This window comes from Maylandia zebra, linkage group LG3 (genome assembly GCF_041146795.1).
Source record: "Maylandia zebra isolate NMK-2024a linkage group LG3, Mzebra_GT3a, whole genome shotgun sequence".
In the NCBI taxonomy this organism is placed as follows: domain Eukaryota; kingdom Metazoa; phylum Chordata; class Actinopteri; order Cichliformes; family Cichlidae; genus Maylandia; species Maylandia zebra.
Window position 1 is genome coordinate 58,381,502 of NC_135169.1, and position 16,601 is coordinate 58,398,102.

The 16,601-nt window shown below is 42.4% G+C and overlaps 1 protein-coding gene and 1 long non-coding RNA gene across 4 annotated transcripts in view; both read left to right on the forward strand.

The window, feature by feature from the left end:
- The window catches only part of LOC143416853 (ribonuclease inhibitor-like), a 264,095-nt gene that overhangs the window by 158,953 nt on the left and 88,541 nt on the right, over window positions 1-16,601 (forward strand). Inside the window, exons 2-3 of one of the 2 annotated variants that reach the window (XR_013097095.1) lie at window positions 1,863-2,036; window positions 2,712-3,200. The exons of the other annotated variant lie outside the window; for it this stretch is intronic. The gene's annotated coding sequence lies outside the window, so the exon portion shown is untranslated. Of the gene's footprint in view, window positions 1-1,862; window positions 2,037-2,711; window positions 3,201-16,601 lie in introns of those variants that run through there. 2 annotated transcript variants of the gene reach the window in all.
- LOC143417129 (uncharacterized) lies at window positions 12,656-15,565 on the forward strand. Of its 2 annotated transcripts, XR_013097347.1 has the most exons (3): window positions 12,656-13,313; window positions 13,901-14,016; window positions 15,139-15,565. It is a non-coding gene; the product is annotated as an uncharacterized LOC143417129 (long non-coding RNA). The 2 variants fall into 2 exon arrangements; XR_013097348.1 differs by lacking the exon at window positions 12,656-13,313 and having other exon boundaries at window positions 13,601-14,016.

Genomic DNA, 16,601 nt, shown 5'->3' on the forward strand with positions numbered 1-16,601 from the left:
GATCATCTGAAGCACTTCAAAGGCTTTAAATCAGCACATTTCTCTTTATTCTTTATCAACTCTGTTAGTTTCTCTCAGTTTTCTGTGGAATGAAGCTAACAGCAGGCTAATAAGATGCTGACCAATAGGTTTCTATTAAAGGTTGTAATTTGTATATGAAAAAGTGCTTTGGCTCAGCAGGGATCAGCTTACAGGTAGAATACAGCTGCTGGATGGGATTAGCATGTCATAGCTATCTACCAAACTGCTAACTGGGGGATTTCAGGCCATCTATGGATCATTTTTGCTAACTGTTTATTCAGCTTAGGCTCACAGGGCTGCAGCCTGTGCCCTAGCTGTCATAGGGCAAGAGGCGTGGTCCACCTGCACAGGTGAGCAGTCCATCACAGGGCCAACAGAGAGAGACAGAGAAGCACTCTCTCACATCCACACCTACAGCCAATTTAGAAGCACCAATGAACCTAAGCAGCATTTCATTGGACTGTGGGAGAACATCCAACCTCCACAGAAAGGCCAACAAGCTTCAACCTACAACCTTCTTGCTTTAAGGCACTAGTGCGAACCACTTTTCCCCATTTCAGCCCAAATCCTGCATCTTCCTGTTTCTGACTCCAGGCCAGCTCCACTAACACTTTCTCATCAGACACTGCCACCTAGTGGAGGAAGTCTTAGTTCCATTTGAAGCTTCAGATGACAGTTAGTTCCTTTACAAAGAGGTGGAGGTGGTGGGGCCACAGCACCATCATCACTGAGTGCCATAGGACACTTAACCTTTGTTTCCATATGCTGGGAACTTCCTGTTGTTCCAAGGAGGACTGGAAAATGTGTGAAGATCTCCCAGTCAGTTCCTCACAGCACACTTCAATCATTTCCCTCCCACAGCATCAGGACCAGGGCTTTTTCTCTCTTTGGTCCCACTAAGAGATTTCCACACAAACACCTCATCAGTGGGACTCTCAGAGCTACCAGCCCTTTGCTACAATCACAAAGCTCTTCATTGAAATCAATGATATCAAAGCTGGAATCAAATGAGTCCAAGTCTTCTGCTGATTCAGCATCACATTCATCTTTGCTCCTTGTTCTGCATCCCCACCATGGACTTCATTCCTTTCCAAGCCAGCCTTGAGTGTCCTTTATTCAGCTCATCCTCTGCTTTACTTTTACACCTGATTTTAGCTGCTTTATCTCTCTTTCAACAAGTTTCTGTGCCTCAATCTTTTTCTTCTCTCCCTCATAACAAGACAGCTTCTTCTGCCTGAGAACATGTTGGAGTGATTTACTAATCCAGGGCTGCTTATTGGGGAAAATACTTCCTGTTTCCAAAGTAATCCCCATTTTTCCCAGAAAGAAATGTAAGTAGAAATCGATGATCTAAGTGAGAACATGAGCCGTTAAAACGTCCCAGTGGGTGCAGTCAAAGCAGTCCCTCAGTCCCAGTATAGAGTCTTTGGTCCAGACTGGAACAACTGTGTGCCCAGTTTGAGCTCTCTTCAGTGCTGTGACCTGACAGACCCAGAGGGGCCATCACATCACATTTAGAAGCTCCCCTAATGGAGCCACAACACATGTCCAACACTTAGTCTGTCTTGTTGGACCAACTGGAAGAAATGATTCAAGGACTTAGTCACAGAACAGAGTTTCAAATCTCCAAAATCCAACTGGCTGCATCAGGACATATAGTCTGAAACTCTGCACAGTTTCCTGTTTGAAGCTGCTTCCTGTTGGCTTCAGCTGTTTGGAGTTTCCATTTTCTAAACTTCTACATTCTGAACCTTCTTCAGCTCTGAACAGATGATGAAACACTGAATGATTTCAAGCTCACACTTTGTCTAATAAACTTACATCTTTCATTCTTTATACAGATTGGTCGACTGTGGTTTGTCAAAGATCAGCTGTGATTATCTGGCAGCAGCACTGAAGTCCAACCCCTCCCATCTGAGAGAGCTGAACCTGTGGAGAAACAACCTGCAGGATCCAGATGTGAAGCAGCTGTCTGATCTTCAGCAGAGTCCAGACTACAGACTGGAGACTCTGCTGTAAGTAGAGTGATGGAGTGAGTGGGTGGTGCTGTCAGCAGTATTGTACTAAACACAGTCAGTATGAAACAAAGATCCAGTGTTTCCTGTAAAGCTGCAGCTTCTCAGTGAAGCTGTGAGAGGAGAATGGTGACAGGCTTCAGGATTGGACACAAACACTTCCTGTTTCTGACCTTTATGGTCACCATGGTAACGGCTGACACGCTCTGATCAAACACTGTCAACAGCCAATCAGCTCTCTGAACAAAGCAGCACGCAGACCAATGACTGCATTCATTTCCAAGTTTAAAGCAGTGAAGAACACAGTCTGTAGGTGAGGAAGAATTTAGTGAGAGCAGATGTTTGGATGGAATTCCTCCAGTTAACAGCTGGAACCGTCCATCTGGATTGTTGGGCTTGTTGTTGGGGTTCCTACAGAGCTCAGAGTGGACACACCAAGGTTCTTCTAATGAATGAAAGTCCAAACTCAAACTAGGAGGGAAAAACATTTTCATCAACTTCAATAAAAATCCAAAGATTAGAAAAAGTGAAGCAACAATGAGTCCTAGTACAGTCCCAGCACTGAAGTCCCTGCTGCTCTTTATACTGGATGTGCTGCATCACTGACTGACAGCTGATGAAGAGTCTCTGGAAACACTCGTTTATCTCCTCTGCTCTTCCTTCTTCTCTCTGCAGGTGGAGGTGATGATGGTAAACAGGGCGGTGTGTGTGCTGAGAGAGGAGGAGCTGTGTCCTGATGATCCAGAGAGGTTGAAGCAGCAGCAGCTTGTGTGTAGAGACGCTCTGACTGGGCCATGTTACTGGGAGGTGGAGAGGAGAGCTTCATCCAGCAGTGACTGACAGAGGAATGAGAAGAAGTGCAGATGACTGTCAGTGCTGCAGAGTGAACTGCTCTGAGAACAGCTCCACTGTCAGACACAATGTAGAGTCCAGCATCATCCCTGTGTGTCCCTCTGGATCTGACAGAGGATCATCAGTGTATCTGGACTGCTCTGCTGCTGCTCTGTCCTTCTACAGTCTCTGCACAGTCTCTGTCTGACTCTGGCTACATTTTTGGCATTTATATTCTTGGTTGCTCTCTTTATATTTTTCACATGCAAAATGTGCCCATCTTTGGCAAGATTCATACTGCACCTGGAAAGGAAAAATAAATGGCTCATATTCTGTTTGGTGAATACTATTACTCAACATTTTAATTATGATTGGCAAGTAATGATACTAAGACTTATGTGTTTCTTTTGTTTTGTTTTGTTTTACCATTTCAATCATGCTGCGGTCAGCGTTAGCATCTAACATGGAGCAAACAATGCAGTAGTCCTCAGCGTTCCCTGAAACACAATCATAGTTAGGTTTTAATCAAACATTATTTATTGAATAATTAAAAAATAATAGTACATTTTTTCCAAATATACTTCCTGGAAAATTAGTCTAAATTAGACTTTGAGAAGGGTCTTATCTGAAAGTGTTTGAAGAGCACTATTTGTACTGTGCTGTTTGAAAAGCACTATTTAAATTGGAAGTACACACTAACGTGATAAGGACTTTACTGGACTTACCTCGATTTTCAAGTAGGGTGCAAGCTATCTGCATTCGCTCCAGCACAACTGGCTCTGTAGTGGTTGACACCTCACTGACCTCTCCAAAATCAAGGTAGTGTTCTGCAAACTGTGAGATTGATCATAATTAGAATGTAAAGTCTTAATTAGGTAAAGGATAGGATAATTATAAGCCACAAGGCTTCAGCCTATTCCTTTTTCAGTTACTGTATGATTAAGTACTTCTATGTAAAATGATCATCTTTGTTGTTGTTGACCGAAATAACTTTCACTTCACTTAAATTCACTTAAAGTCTTAATTCTAGCTAACAAGAAACTGAATCATTTGAATAAGGGTTACCTTTAACAGTAAAACTCCACAACTGCAGGAATCCTGTTGCTTGTTGTGTTGCATAGTCTGTAACTGCTACTCCATGGTGTCTTCATGCCCTCTCATCCTCAGAAAATTCCTAGTTGAACAAAAGTGTTTGTAATGAAACAAGATTTTTTTTTTTTTAATCTAAGAATAACACCTCAGTATCATACATACCTCCAGTTGCGCAGAATTTTCCTGTCATAAACACCTTCATTCCCATGGGGTCTATGAGCAGTATTTTCTGTGCAGAAATGTTGACAATCTAAAGAAAAAGTTAAATTAAAAATTACAATAGTTTGTGCCACTGAAAACTTATTTAAAAATAACACTTTGTGCAAGAAACTGCTTCACAACAAATTATGCAAATTAATAACAAAATGAACACATACCACAAGAATCCAGTGTGTACCAAAGTTCACAGGGCACAGCCACGTCTTCAACTGGGAACTTCATCTGTGGGATTGGAAGTGCAGAGTAATTTGGATTTACTTAGGTACCATGCGTCTCAGGGTGTTTTCAAATATAGTCTTCTTTAAAGGAACCGAACTCTTTCCTCAGCAACAGAAAGGAGTCAACTGTTTGGACCACTTCTGAGCTTTCAACATACCAGTTGAGGCATCTGAACTGCCCAGAAAACAACGAGCTTGCAACTACTGAACAGAGCAGGTGTGCAGCATTCTGCACAAGTATAGAAAAATGTTATAGAACAGTAAATAGGTTTTTTTTTTTATTTCAAAATTAGTAGGTAAATGACATTTCTTACTTACCTTTCGTCTGTCAATAACACGGTGCAGATATGCATCAATGACCTGTTTTGAAAAATCTGAGTTTATACAACAACAGCAACAATTTTTGAAGTAACTGCTTGAGTGCTGTACACAAAAACATCTAAAGGAATAGAATTGCTGATAAAGGTTCTTTCTGCATATACTGGAACTGGGTATTATGATGTCACAGATGTCACAACATCTGTGTTGTGGTTGATAACATTTTTTCCTGTTGAAGTGAATGGGTGAAACCTTATCAGAGTTTTGCTATATAAACCCCCCCCCCCCCACCTACCCGCACATTTTAAACTATTAATGGTCTCTGCACTGCAAATGCTTCAGAAGGAGCAGAACCTCGAAATCAGACTCAATAATGATAAGTTCTCTTACCTCATCAGAAACCACCGTGACCCCTGCAGTGTTCGAAAAATAACTTGTATGGTCCAACAGCTGCCTCCAAGCGCCCAGTATCCTTTGCACGCCATAGCCTCTTTACTAAAAGAAAAATATGATAAGTTAGCTCAGGCATGCATGAGATTTGTAGTGGATAAGCTTGGTAAAGGCCAACGGGCCACAACAGGAAAAAAGTCAATACAATAGGCATGCATTTACACGCAGAGAAATAGGAAAGGTATAGCGGGTGGGCAAAAGAGAAAATTACTGACAGGCAGATCCATTTCCAGACTTCCACAAGCTCAGTGCACGTTGCATGTTTCTTTATATCCAATATGAGTTGAAGACTTCAAAATGCAAACAAAGTCATGCAACAGTCAATTAAGTTGCAACGCCAAACTGGCAACAAATGACCAACTGGTCAAAAAGAGTTGTTCACTATGTCACCTTCATTTTCTAAGCTTTGTTTCCGGGAGGGAAGTTCTTGTTCACGCGTTTCTGGTCCTGGAACACAATTAAACTCCTTGTGTCAGCCGTTTTGGGTGCATAATGAATCCTCTGGACTTTGCTGGCACTGAGGGTTAGCAGTAGGATGGCAGGGAGGCATCTTCAGGTCTGTGCTGCTGTTCACCGTCTGACTGCGAGTTGGGTATTTTTACTTGTCACTGATATTTACATGGTGGCTTCTTCTGTATGGCTTGATATGGTCAATGCTGTAGTGATTTCTTAAAGTTGCTCCTTCCGTGTTTTTTTTAATCTCACACATTTGCCAGCGATGTCTTGAATGGTGTAGGGTCCTGAAAAATCTGGATCAAGTCTTCCTCCCTTCCTTCCACGTTTCATGTTCAAGAGAAGAACTTCATCTCCAACGCTGTACACAAGGTTTCTGTACTTCTGGACTCGTCTAGCATAAGCTTATGCATAAGCATAAGATTGTACTTAAACTGAAATATGACACCTACTCAGTGATTTACAACATAGAGGTAGGTTGTTTCCTCTTAAACATTTTAACTGCTTTCCTTACAAAATGAACTGGAAACCTATAAGTTCAGTCTCTGAGGTGCTCTGCGATTTCTCTCAGGGTAACGTCTGCCTGTTTGGTCAGAGTCCATAGTGCTCTGTGTGGAAAGTTCAGGTGTTTGAACATTGGTGGTTTCACGTAAACCCTGAACCTCAGGTGGTGAAGCGAGGGCAAACTCTTCTGAATCTTGAGGTGTAGATGTGTCCTCTCAGGTTGCTCTGGAACCACGTGACATTCTGCATCTAGAATCTGATCAACATGTCTACGCCAGACTAAGTTGGCTCCAACATTTATGGTGTATATCAGCGGTCCGGTCCGTGAACGAATCGTGCCAGAATGCCATTTCTGACTTGGGTCTCTGTAGTCTCTGGCGAGAACTCTTTGTCCAACATTGAAGAACCTGGTTTTGTTTCTTGTTGCTTCCACCATGGAAGACTGTTTATCTTGGACATCCTTGCGAATGTCTGGTTTCAGCAAATCTAGATGTGATCTCAGATCTCATCCCATGAAGAGCATTGCAGGTGTGTGTCCAGTTGTTGCATGAGTGGTAAGACAGTAAAAAAATTGTCAATTTTCTGTTGTAGCGGTTTCCCCTCTGTGCGACTGGCTGGTTCAGCTTTGTTGCAGGATGATGGTGAGCTGAAGTGATATGTCGTATGCCGTTACTCCTAAGGAAACACTGGAACTCCTCTCCAGTAAACTGATGACCATTGTCACTTACGAGCTGTTGTGGCGGACCTGTGCGTGCAAACGGTGACCAAAGACTATTGATCGTGCTGGCAGCTGTTGCTTGCTTTACGGGGAAGATTTCTGGCCACTTTGAGTGGGCATCAACCACAACCTGGAACATTTGGTCCATAAATGGGCCAGCATAGTCTATATGAATGCGTTGCCATGGAGCGGATGGCCACTCCCACGCGTGTACAGGTGCTGTTTGAGGCTGGCGCAGCGTCTGCTGGCAAACAATGCAGGATTTAGCCATATTCTCCATTTCACAATCAGTGCCTGGCCACCAAACATAGCTTCTAGCAAGACCTTTCATCTTAACACCCAAATGTCCATCGTGCAGTGAGTCCAGTACCTTTGTACGTAGTTTGGGTGGCAGGATGACACGAGTTCCCCACATGACACATCCTTGGCAAACGGATAGTTGGTCTTTGCGGGTGGAGTACGCAGAGAACTGAGTGTCACTACAGGACGGCCAACCATTCACAGTAAGATCGTTTGACAAGATTGTGTTTTGGCTCGTTTCTCTTTTCACCTGAGCACTTGTGACAGGTAGGGGTTCCATTTGTGTAACATGAAACACAGTAGCTGGAGCAGTCATTTCTTCGGTGGGTTGCATGTGTGGAAGATGTGAAAGTCCATCTGCATTTCCATGTAGCTTTGTCCCTTTGAACTCAATGGTGTAGGTGTGTGCACCCAGGAACAAAGCCCAAGCAAGCGTGCCGCAGCCATGGTTGGAATACCTTTCTGAGGGTTAAAGATGGACACCAGCGGTCGGTGGTCTGTGATCAGGGTGAAGTGTCGTCCATATAAATACTGATTAAACTTCTTCACTCCCCACACTAGACTGAGTGTTTCTCTGTCTATCTGCGTATAGTTGTGCTCGGCTGCATTTAGGGACCTTGAGGCAAAGGCAAGTAGTCGTTCGGATCGATCAGGCATTTTGTGAGATAGCACGGCACCAATGCCATATGGTGAGGCATCACAGGCGAGGCGAAGTGGTAGATTGGGGTCAAAGTGTGTCAGAACCTCCTCTGATGTAATGAGCTGTTTAACTTAACTAAATTAAATGCCTCTTCATAGTTTTTTGTCCATTTCCATTTGACATTTTGTTGCAGCAGAGAGTTCAGCGGGTGCAGGACTGTTGAAAGGTTTGGAAGAAACTTGTGGTAATAATTAATTAAGCCCAAGAATGAACGTAGCTGACTCACATTTTTAGTGTCTGGTGCCTTCAGGACTGCTTCAACTTTGTCCTCGGTTTTGTGGAGCCCATGTCTGTCGATCTTGTGTCCACAATACTCAATGGCATCCTTGAAGAACTCACATTTGTTTTTGTTTGCTCTCAATCCATATTTTTCTAGCCTGGCCAGGACTGCTGTTAGGTTAGCCAGATGAGTCTGACCGGCTGGAGCAGCAACTAATAACCAACTCACAAAATAAAGAAAAATAAAAACAAACCAACAAACACAAAAACACCAGGCATCATGATACAGACTTATAATTTGCACCAATGTTTTTTCGAAATTCTATACACGAAAGTGAGCGCGAGAGCACGAGAGCCCTCGGTGCGCCTGCTCGCTGCCAAAGTCAAAGTAAACTTTATTGTCATCTCCGCTACAGACAGTCCAGTATACAGAGATATGAGATGACGAGGCTCCAGTTACAGCAGTGCAAGTAAACAAACAATAAGAAGAGTAAGAAAATAAATATACACTTTAGGACCAGGGGTAAAGGATCAATAACAATTTAAATTTACAGTTTGAGGGGAGGGGGCCCCTGCTGCTTCCAAAAAGAGCACATTTCATTTATAATGTTGTAAATCCAAGTCCATTATGTATTCATGATTTGAATCCTGGGTTGTGTGAAATCTCAGAAATGCACCCTAGATGAAGTGAATCTGTGAACTAAGGTGTCGGTCTATTAGATCATGTTGTGGTGATCCTTGTGTTGGGGGATTTGTGTTCATACTGGAGTGCAAAATTAAAACCAATGGAAGATGGACAAGAAAAGTTCAAAGCCATCATGGTGCTCAACTTAGAAAAAATAGAAAAGAAGAGGAGGAGAAACGAGCAAAAGATGCAGGTAAGCAGATGTGTGATTGGAAAATGGCAGGTCATCCTGAAACTATCAGAATCAGAGTGAGTCAGAAATTATGTGGGTTACAGTTGCTCCAAGAAGAAATGGTAAAAAAACAAACAGTAACAGACTAAACTCCAAACAATACATTATGTTACAGATTTAAATATTAATTAGTCCTTGTCAATTGTTGATTTGTCCTGTTCTCATTGTATGACGAATTATGATGGCTGTTTGGTAGCCGTCTGCATACAATGCATACTCTCTCTCTCTCTGTGTGTGTGTGTGTGTGTGTGTGTGTGCAGCAGCTTTATGTTAATGTGTGTAAGGATTTGTGTCTGTGTGTGTGTGTGGGGGGGGGGGGGGGGGGGGGGGGGGCGCCAGAGGGATTGTTCGCCCAGGGTGCCAAACAGGCTAGGACCGCCACTGCCTGCAAATAAACAACATTAACATCAAAAGTTTTACATTTCCTAAATGTATCCCACAATCTGAATATAACACCCACTTCCCCACGTTTGATCCGCTGTGTTAAATATGATTAAGAACAGAATGCAATCATTTGCAAATCCTATAAACCAGTATTTTAAACAAAGTGAGAAAATGAAACATTTAAAGAAAAATATTAGCCCATTTTGAATTTGATGGCAGCATCCTCTCTCCATAAACTAAAGGCTTTACGATGTTTAGTGCTGGACCATGTTGGTTAATGTGTAAACTCAACAGTTTCCATTTTGATTAACCTGACCAACATCTAACATAGAACACCTTTGAAGTGGACCTCGCAGCCTGTGGATAACTTCAAACACGTCGAGGTCTTCAGAGGCTGAACTTTGACCCAGCATCACAAGGAGCGCCATAAACACTTGTTACGCTTATTAGAAGGAAGCCAGCCTTTAGACATCCCCACAATGACATCGTGACCAAGGGTCTGTTGCATGATTTTTAACATGGCTACAATGTGTCGTCTGCTGAGTCATCGTTTAATACAACAACGTACTGAAAGAGAGCATTCAGCATCTGACTGAGCTGGACTAACCTTCCCTTTCAAAAGTGAAAACTGCAACATAAAACTGGAATACAACCAACTTCTAATGAAATGTAACATTTTATAACATGAACACAGATTCCAGGTGAGCTGTGTCTTCCAGGACTGGATTTACCAGAACAGGTATGAGGACGGTGCCTGACGGGCATGTACGAGCTGGAGTGGATCCCAGCTAACACAGGGTGAGGAGACAGACCACCGTTCACGCTCACACTTATTCACCAGTTAACCTAACCCCACTACCTGAATGTCTGTGAACTGTGGGAGGAAGCCAGAGTCCCCTGAGAGGACCCACACAAACACGGGGAGAACATCCAACCTCCACAGAGACTCTCTCTGCACTAAAAGCACAAAATAAAAACCACACCGTCATGTAATTTAAGAAACTGGTCTTAAAAAACAGTTAATCTAATGTGTCCACATGGAGCCCGTGTTAAGGTCCGTACTGGGCTTCAGAACATCAAGTGAACAACGTCAGATGGGACCTGGGTGCGTTGTCTCCTGATAGAAAGTGCTGAGGATCAGAAGGACTCAGGGACAACACGATATCTGTCCAGCAGAGGGCGGCATTATTCCAAACGGCTCATCGAACTATTAAACAAATGCACAGACTGCACAAACACAATGACTGCAACTCACAACGAATTACACCAATTACTACACCAAACTACAACATCGGCCTGTGGCATCAATTAGTGCATAAAACATACATCAAGTTACAGCCAAAAATGCATCACAATAACTCAAGCTGGGGTCAACAGGTTTCCCCTCATGCTCACCCGACCTTTCTGCTCATCAGGTGAGTGCAACCACATTTATCACCTAACACGCCCACGAGTCACGCCTCACACCCGTGCACCAATACAAGGTGTGCATTTAAACCAACCCTCTTAATCCAAAACAAAAAGGAACAACTCATATGGCTCCTACACTTGTGCTCAAGAACTCAGTCCTATATTTTAGGTTATTCTGAATAAATCGTTCATGCCCTCTCTTGGGAAAGAAGCTGTTGTGGTTCCTGGTCCTAAATCTAGTCGTCCAAAAGTTCTAAACGACTTCAGGCCTGCTGCCCTCACCTCAGTCTTTGAACAAATCATCAGAAATGTGATTATGGAAGACACTGAACTTCAGCTTGATTCAATGCAGATTGCACATAAGCCCAATAGAGGAGTGGAGGACGCGCTTTTGATTCTACTTCACCTGATTGTCAAACATGTAGAGAGTAAAGGACTTCAGTTCATCGATTTCTCTGCTGCTTTCAATAACACAGCCCCAGATTTGAATCAAAAGACTTTTAGAATAGTTTGAAATCCGGACAAACCTGAGCAAGTGCAGTCATATAAATATCTTGGGGCCATTGAGTCTGTTTTATCATGAGAATGATGCAGGACAAAGTCTTATAAAAGCAGCTTTGTCCCTGCTGCCGTCACTAAACTTAATAACTAATAACTGTTTTCCTGATTTGATTAATCGCGTCTAATTTCCAAATATGTGTCTGTCAGGTTTAAATCGATGTGTGTGTTTGTGAAGGGATGACAAATGCTATTATTTTTCTGTAAAGCAAATTTACGTAAAAGTAAAGTAACCTTGATATGTCAGGATGTAGATGTCCCACCCAAAAACGTCATCAGCCCTGAAACATCGGTACTGTTCCAGGCAGCATTGCTGTCCACACGTCCATCAGAGTGTTAGAGGTGGCTGTCACGGATGTTGCAGTCTGCTCTCTGTTTCCATGAAACAACCACACTTGAAATGATCATTAAAGCTACCTGTACTAAAGGAAGCTGAGAACATGGCAGACGTGGGACTGACTGTGATCAGACTGTGACGATTGTTCTTGAGCAGATCTACAGGTCAGCTGTTCCACATCATGTTTCTAGGATGGAGCCGTTTGGAATAATGCCGCCCTCTGCTGGACAGATATCGTGTTGTCCCTGAGTCCTTCTGATCCTCAGCACTTTCTATCAGGAGACAACGCACTCAGGTCCCATCTGACGTTGTTCACTTGATGTTCTGAAGCCCAGTACGGACCTTAACACGGGCTCCATGTGGACACATTAGATTAACTGTTTTTAAGACCAGTTTCTTGAATTACATGACGGTGTGATTTTTATTTTGTGCTTTTAGTGCAGAGAGAGTCTCTGTGGAGGTTGGATGTTCTCCCCGTGTTTGTGTGGGTCCTCTCAGGGGACTCTGGCTTCCTCCCACAGTTCACAGACATTCAGGTAGTGGGGTTAGGTTAACTGGTGAATAAGTGTGAGCGTGAACGGTGGTCTGTCTCCTCACCCTGTGTTAGCTGGGATCCACTCCAGCTCGTACATGCCCGTCAGGCACCGTCCTCATACCTGTTCTGGTAAATCCAGTCCTGGAGGACACAGCTCACCTGGAATCTGTGTTCATGTTATAAAATGTTACATTTCATTAGAAGTTGGTTGTATTCCAGTTTTATGTTGCAGTTTTCACTTTTGAAAGGGAAGGTTAGTCCAGCTCAGTCAGATGCTGAATGCTCTCTTTCAGTACGTTGTTGTATTAAACGATGACGCAGCAGACGACACATTGTAGCCATGTTAAAAATCATGCAACAGACCCTTGGTCACGATGTCATTGTGGGGATGTCTAAAGGCTGGGTTCCTTCTAATAAGCGTAACAAGTGTTTATGGCGCTCCTTGTGATGCTGGGTCAAAGTTCAGCCTCTGAAGACCTCGACGTGTTTGAAGTTATCCACAGGCTGCGAGGTCCACTTCAAAGGTGTTCTATGTTAGATGTTGGTCAGGTTAATCAAAATGGAAACTGTTGAGTTTACACATTAACCAACATGGTCCAGCACTAAACATCGTAAAGCCTTTAGTTTTTGGAGAGAGGATGCTGCCATCAAATTCAAAATGGGCTAATATTTTTCTTTAAATGTTTCATTTTCTCACTTTGTTTAAAATACTGGTTTATAGGATTTGCAAATGATTGCATTCTGTTCTTAATCATATTTAACACAGCGGATCAAACGTGGGGAAGTGGGTGTTATATTCAGATTGTGGGATACATTTAGGAAATGTAAAACTTTTGATGTTAATGTTGTTTATTTGCAGGGTTTAAAAATAAATGTGTTTATTGTTTGAAACTCATACTTGGCCTTCTACTCTTCATGGCTGCTTAACGAAGCTAACAGGGTGGACAGTCTGAGGAGCTGGGAAAGAAAAGCGTCTGAACTGCTTTAAATTTCTTGAAGACGTTTTATCCAAGAAGTTTCTTCAGTTCTGAGAGAACGGCGCGGCGGTGGGTGTGGATAATGTTGCCGAAAGAAAACGGCGGAAGAGGGGCGGCTGAAGAGTAAACTTTCAGAAGTAAGTACTGAATATTATGTCACTTATTTATGTGCAGATGTTTAATAATGAAAAACATTAAAACATTCCTGTTGGCCACATGTCGGCAAAGTTATGTGACATTAGTGATGTTTGTACTTTCAGCGTTTACTTGGTTTTAAAGCCTCTACTTTAAAATATACGCTGTTCAATAGTCGACCTTAATCCTACAGAGAATGTGATGATTTTGTGGATAATTAAAGTCAGTCATTTATCCACAAACACAACAAGCTGAAAGTCAGTGATGCTGCTCGGTTTGCAGTCCTGAATATCACGGCACAAGCAGGATTCACTGCACTGTTAATGTTAGCTATGTTATATTGCTGCCTCTGTTCGGTGGTGTCGAGCCAAACGGACTTTAACGTGTGTTTGAACGAGCTGACGGTTCACTCGTTAAGCTGAAAGAAAGATGCTTTAATCACAGCAGTCACACATGTGTCCACTGCACCATCTGGAACTCTTCTTGTTTAGCACTCGTAATAACACAAACACTAAATCCTCCTTCTCTGGTGCTGTTGTGTAGCAGTGTGTACACCTGAGACTGTCACCTGTCTGTCTGTCCTGCACAGGGCTGAACTGGGACAAAAAATCGGCCCGGGCATTTTGACTAGAGACCGGCCCACCAAAAATGTGACGTCATTCAGGGGTAAAAACCGCAAAGGATTCTGGGAACTTGTGGCAAGAGGTACTAGCGCATGCAGGCTTTCAATTGAACTCAGCTACAGAGCGATAAAAAGAAACACAAAAAATAGCCGGTGTTGTGCCAAAAAGTGATTGTCTGCCAAAAAGTGATTGCTGGTATTTAAATTGCTATAAGTAACTTGTTGGGCTATAATATGTGAAACATATGTCAAATGCATCCCTCATGGATGACATAAAGTCATCTCTCCATCTCCATCTCCTGCTCTTTTATTTCTCTCTCTTGCTCCATCTCTCTCTGCTGCTCTTCTGTCTCCTCTGTCACAGACTTCTCCACTTTTGATGATAAATCAGCCTGGTGCAACATGTAAGGATTGGCACAATTTGTTAAGATTTTGAGGAGTTTGAGAAACTAACCTTAAGCATAAAATAAAATTTACTATCAGTAACTTCATAGCACCCGCCCAGCAGTATATAAACTCCGTCATGCTAGCTAGTACCAGTTATTCTAAGCGACTGTAAAAAGTCAGCACAACGAAAACAAACTACAACTAAACTTGGTTTATATCTGACACAGATAGACAGCAGGTCATAACTTCTTACCTGAAGTTCAGTTCCTCTGCCACTATGACCGGTGGCGGCCTCGGGTCTCTCCTCCTCTTGCCTCCCCTTTCCCTTATCCACCTGCTGGCCTCCACCACTTGCTGATGTTGCTAAATCTGTGGAAGCTATGCCACAGCTACCGCCAAACAATTCAGTTATTTTTGCACATTTGGCAGCGTCTGCCTGAAGGGCTTGTTTCTTTTTGGCCCTAATTTTTTCTGCACCTCCTTTCCTTTTTTTGTTCTCCATTTTCTTTAGTTCATCTATAAGATTGCTAAACAAGGGGGAGGGTGCATCCGACCTCCTCGGCTGTAATTGGTCCAGCCCAGAGTCGATCATGACCAATTGGCCAATCCAACACCTTTCATTATTTACACCCTTCCAAAAAAAATCGATCGGCCCATAAAAGCAAAAAATCGCCAGCGGCCCACCGGGCAAATGCCCGGTATGCCCGATGGCGAGTCCAGCTATGGTCCTGCACTCTCTCTCTGTTTCTTTCTCTCTGATTGTGGAATAAAAGTATGAACATGTGTTTATAAGTCACACTTGTGTTTGAATCCTGCAGCTTATCACACATTTGATTTCCATGTGTGACGACTGCAAGTGTCCAGAGTGAGGACAGACTGAGGGACCCACTGCTGCACATCATCTGTGAGGCTTTGCAGCCCTGATGATCCACCAGGACAAACTCAGCAGTGTGTGAGGAAGAGGAGGAGGAAGAGCCAGCAGCAGCTGACAGATGGAGAGAATAGACAGACTGTTCCCTGTTTGTGAAGGACTGCTAGGAAAGTTTAACATAACTGTCTGTCCTGAATCAGTCTTATTAGGTAATGTTCAAATAATGTTATCATTCCAGTGTTTTCAGTGTGGGAGAAAGTACTCAGGGCCTTCAAGTTACACACTATGAAAGGCAGCAACAAGTTTAATGTTCAGAAACCTAAAGTCTGTATCAGCAGCAGAATGGAGCTAAAAATAAATGTTTGTTTCAGTTCTATGAAGCTTTGAGTATTTTGGATCAGTAGCACTGCTGTGTTTGTTGCATCATATTGCTGTAATTGTTTATTTTCTTTATATATTCTGAGCTAAGTTGATCTATAGTGTTACATCATTTTCTATAAGGATGTTATGTGTTTGTAGACTTTCTGCCCAGTTTGACCCATTTAGCAGAAGTCAGCCTGTTTAAGGCTCTGATGTCTATTCTGTATGACTTAAAGCAGTTATGACATGGTCTGATTTTCTCACCCAATAAAGGAATATTTCATATATCAGTCTACTCTTCATTCTATCAGACACAGTTATCACAGCTCGTACATTTGCTTTTTACACATATATGTAAGCACTGAGCCACATTTAGTAATGCCAACATATTAAAATAACAATATTTCTCTCTTATATATGATACATCTATATACACACTGTCACAGATATTGTCTTTGAGTGAAGATTTAAGGTGATAGGAAATATAAATAACTGCAACTTGAATCTTTGACACAGAGTTCATGCTTCAGAGTTCAGATGTTCAGAGTTCATGGACCGTTGAGGCTGCGAACTTTAAGGCTGCAGACCCTGAATTGGGATACAGCCATCGACTGTGGAAACCTTGCAAGTGGATCGTAAAGGTTGTTAAATTGTCTAAATTTGCCGTTAATAATTATATAATTGTAGGAATCATCTAGTTTGCTTACACTGATTACGTTGGCACTTTGTTAGCGCTACAACAACGGTCAGACCCCCGAGGCATCTAAACTTTAGTAAGAATGTGCACTTTTGACACCTCTGGTTAGCATTTAGTGGTCAGTTTCAAACGTATTTGATTTTTGCTTGTTATGAACAAATTCACTTCACTACTTTTCACGATCTGTAACATCAATGCACATTGTTCCATTTACTGCATATTGCACTTTATTCATGTCTCTCATTCCACCTGCAAAAACATTGTAAAGGTCGTCACAGAGAGTTTTATATATGTATAAATACTAATATTCTCTATTTATTCTGTTTTATTGCCAAGATGTTAGTTAGCCTTTG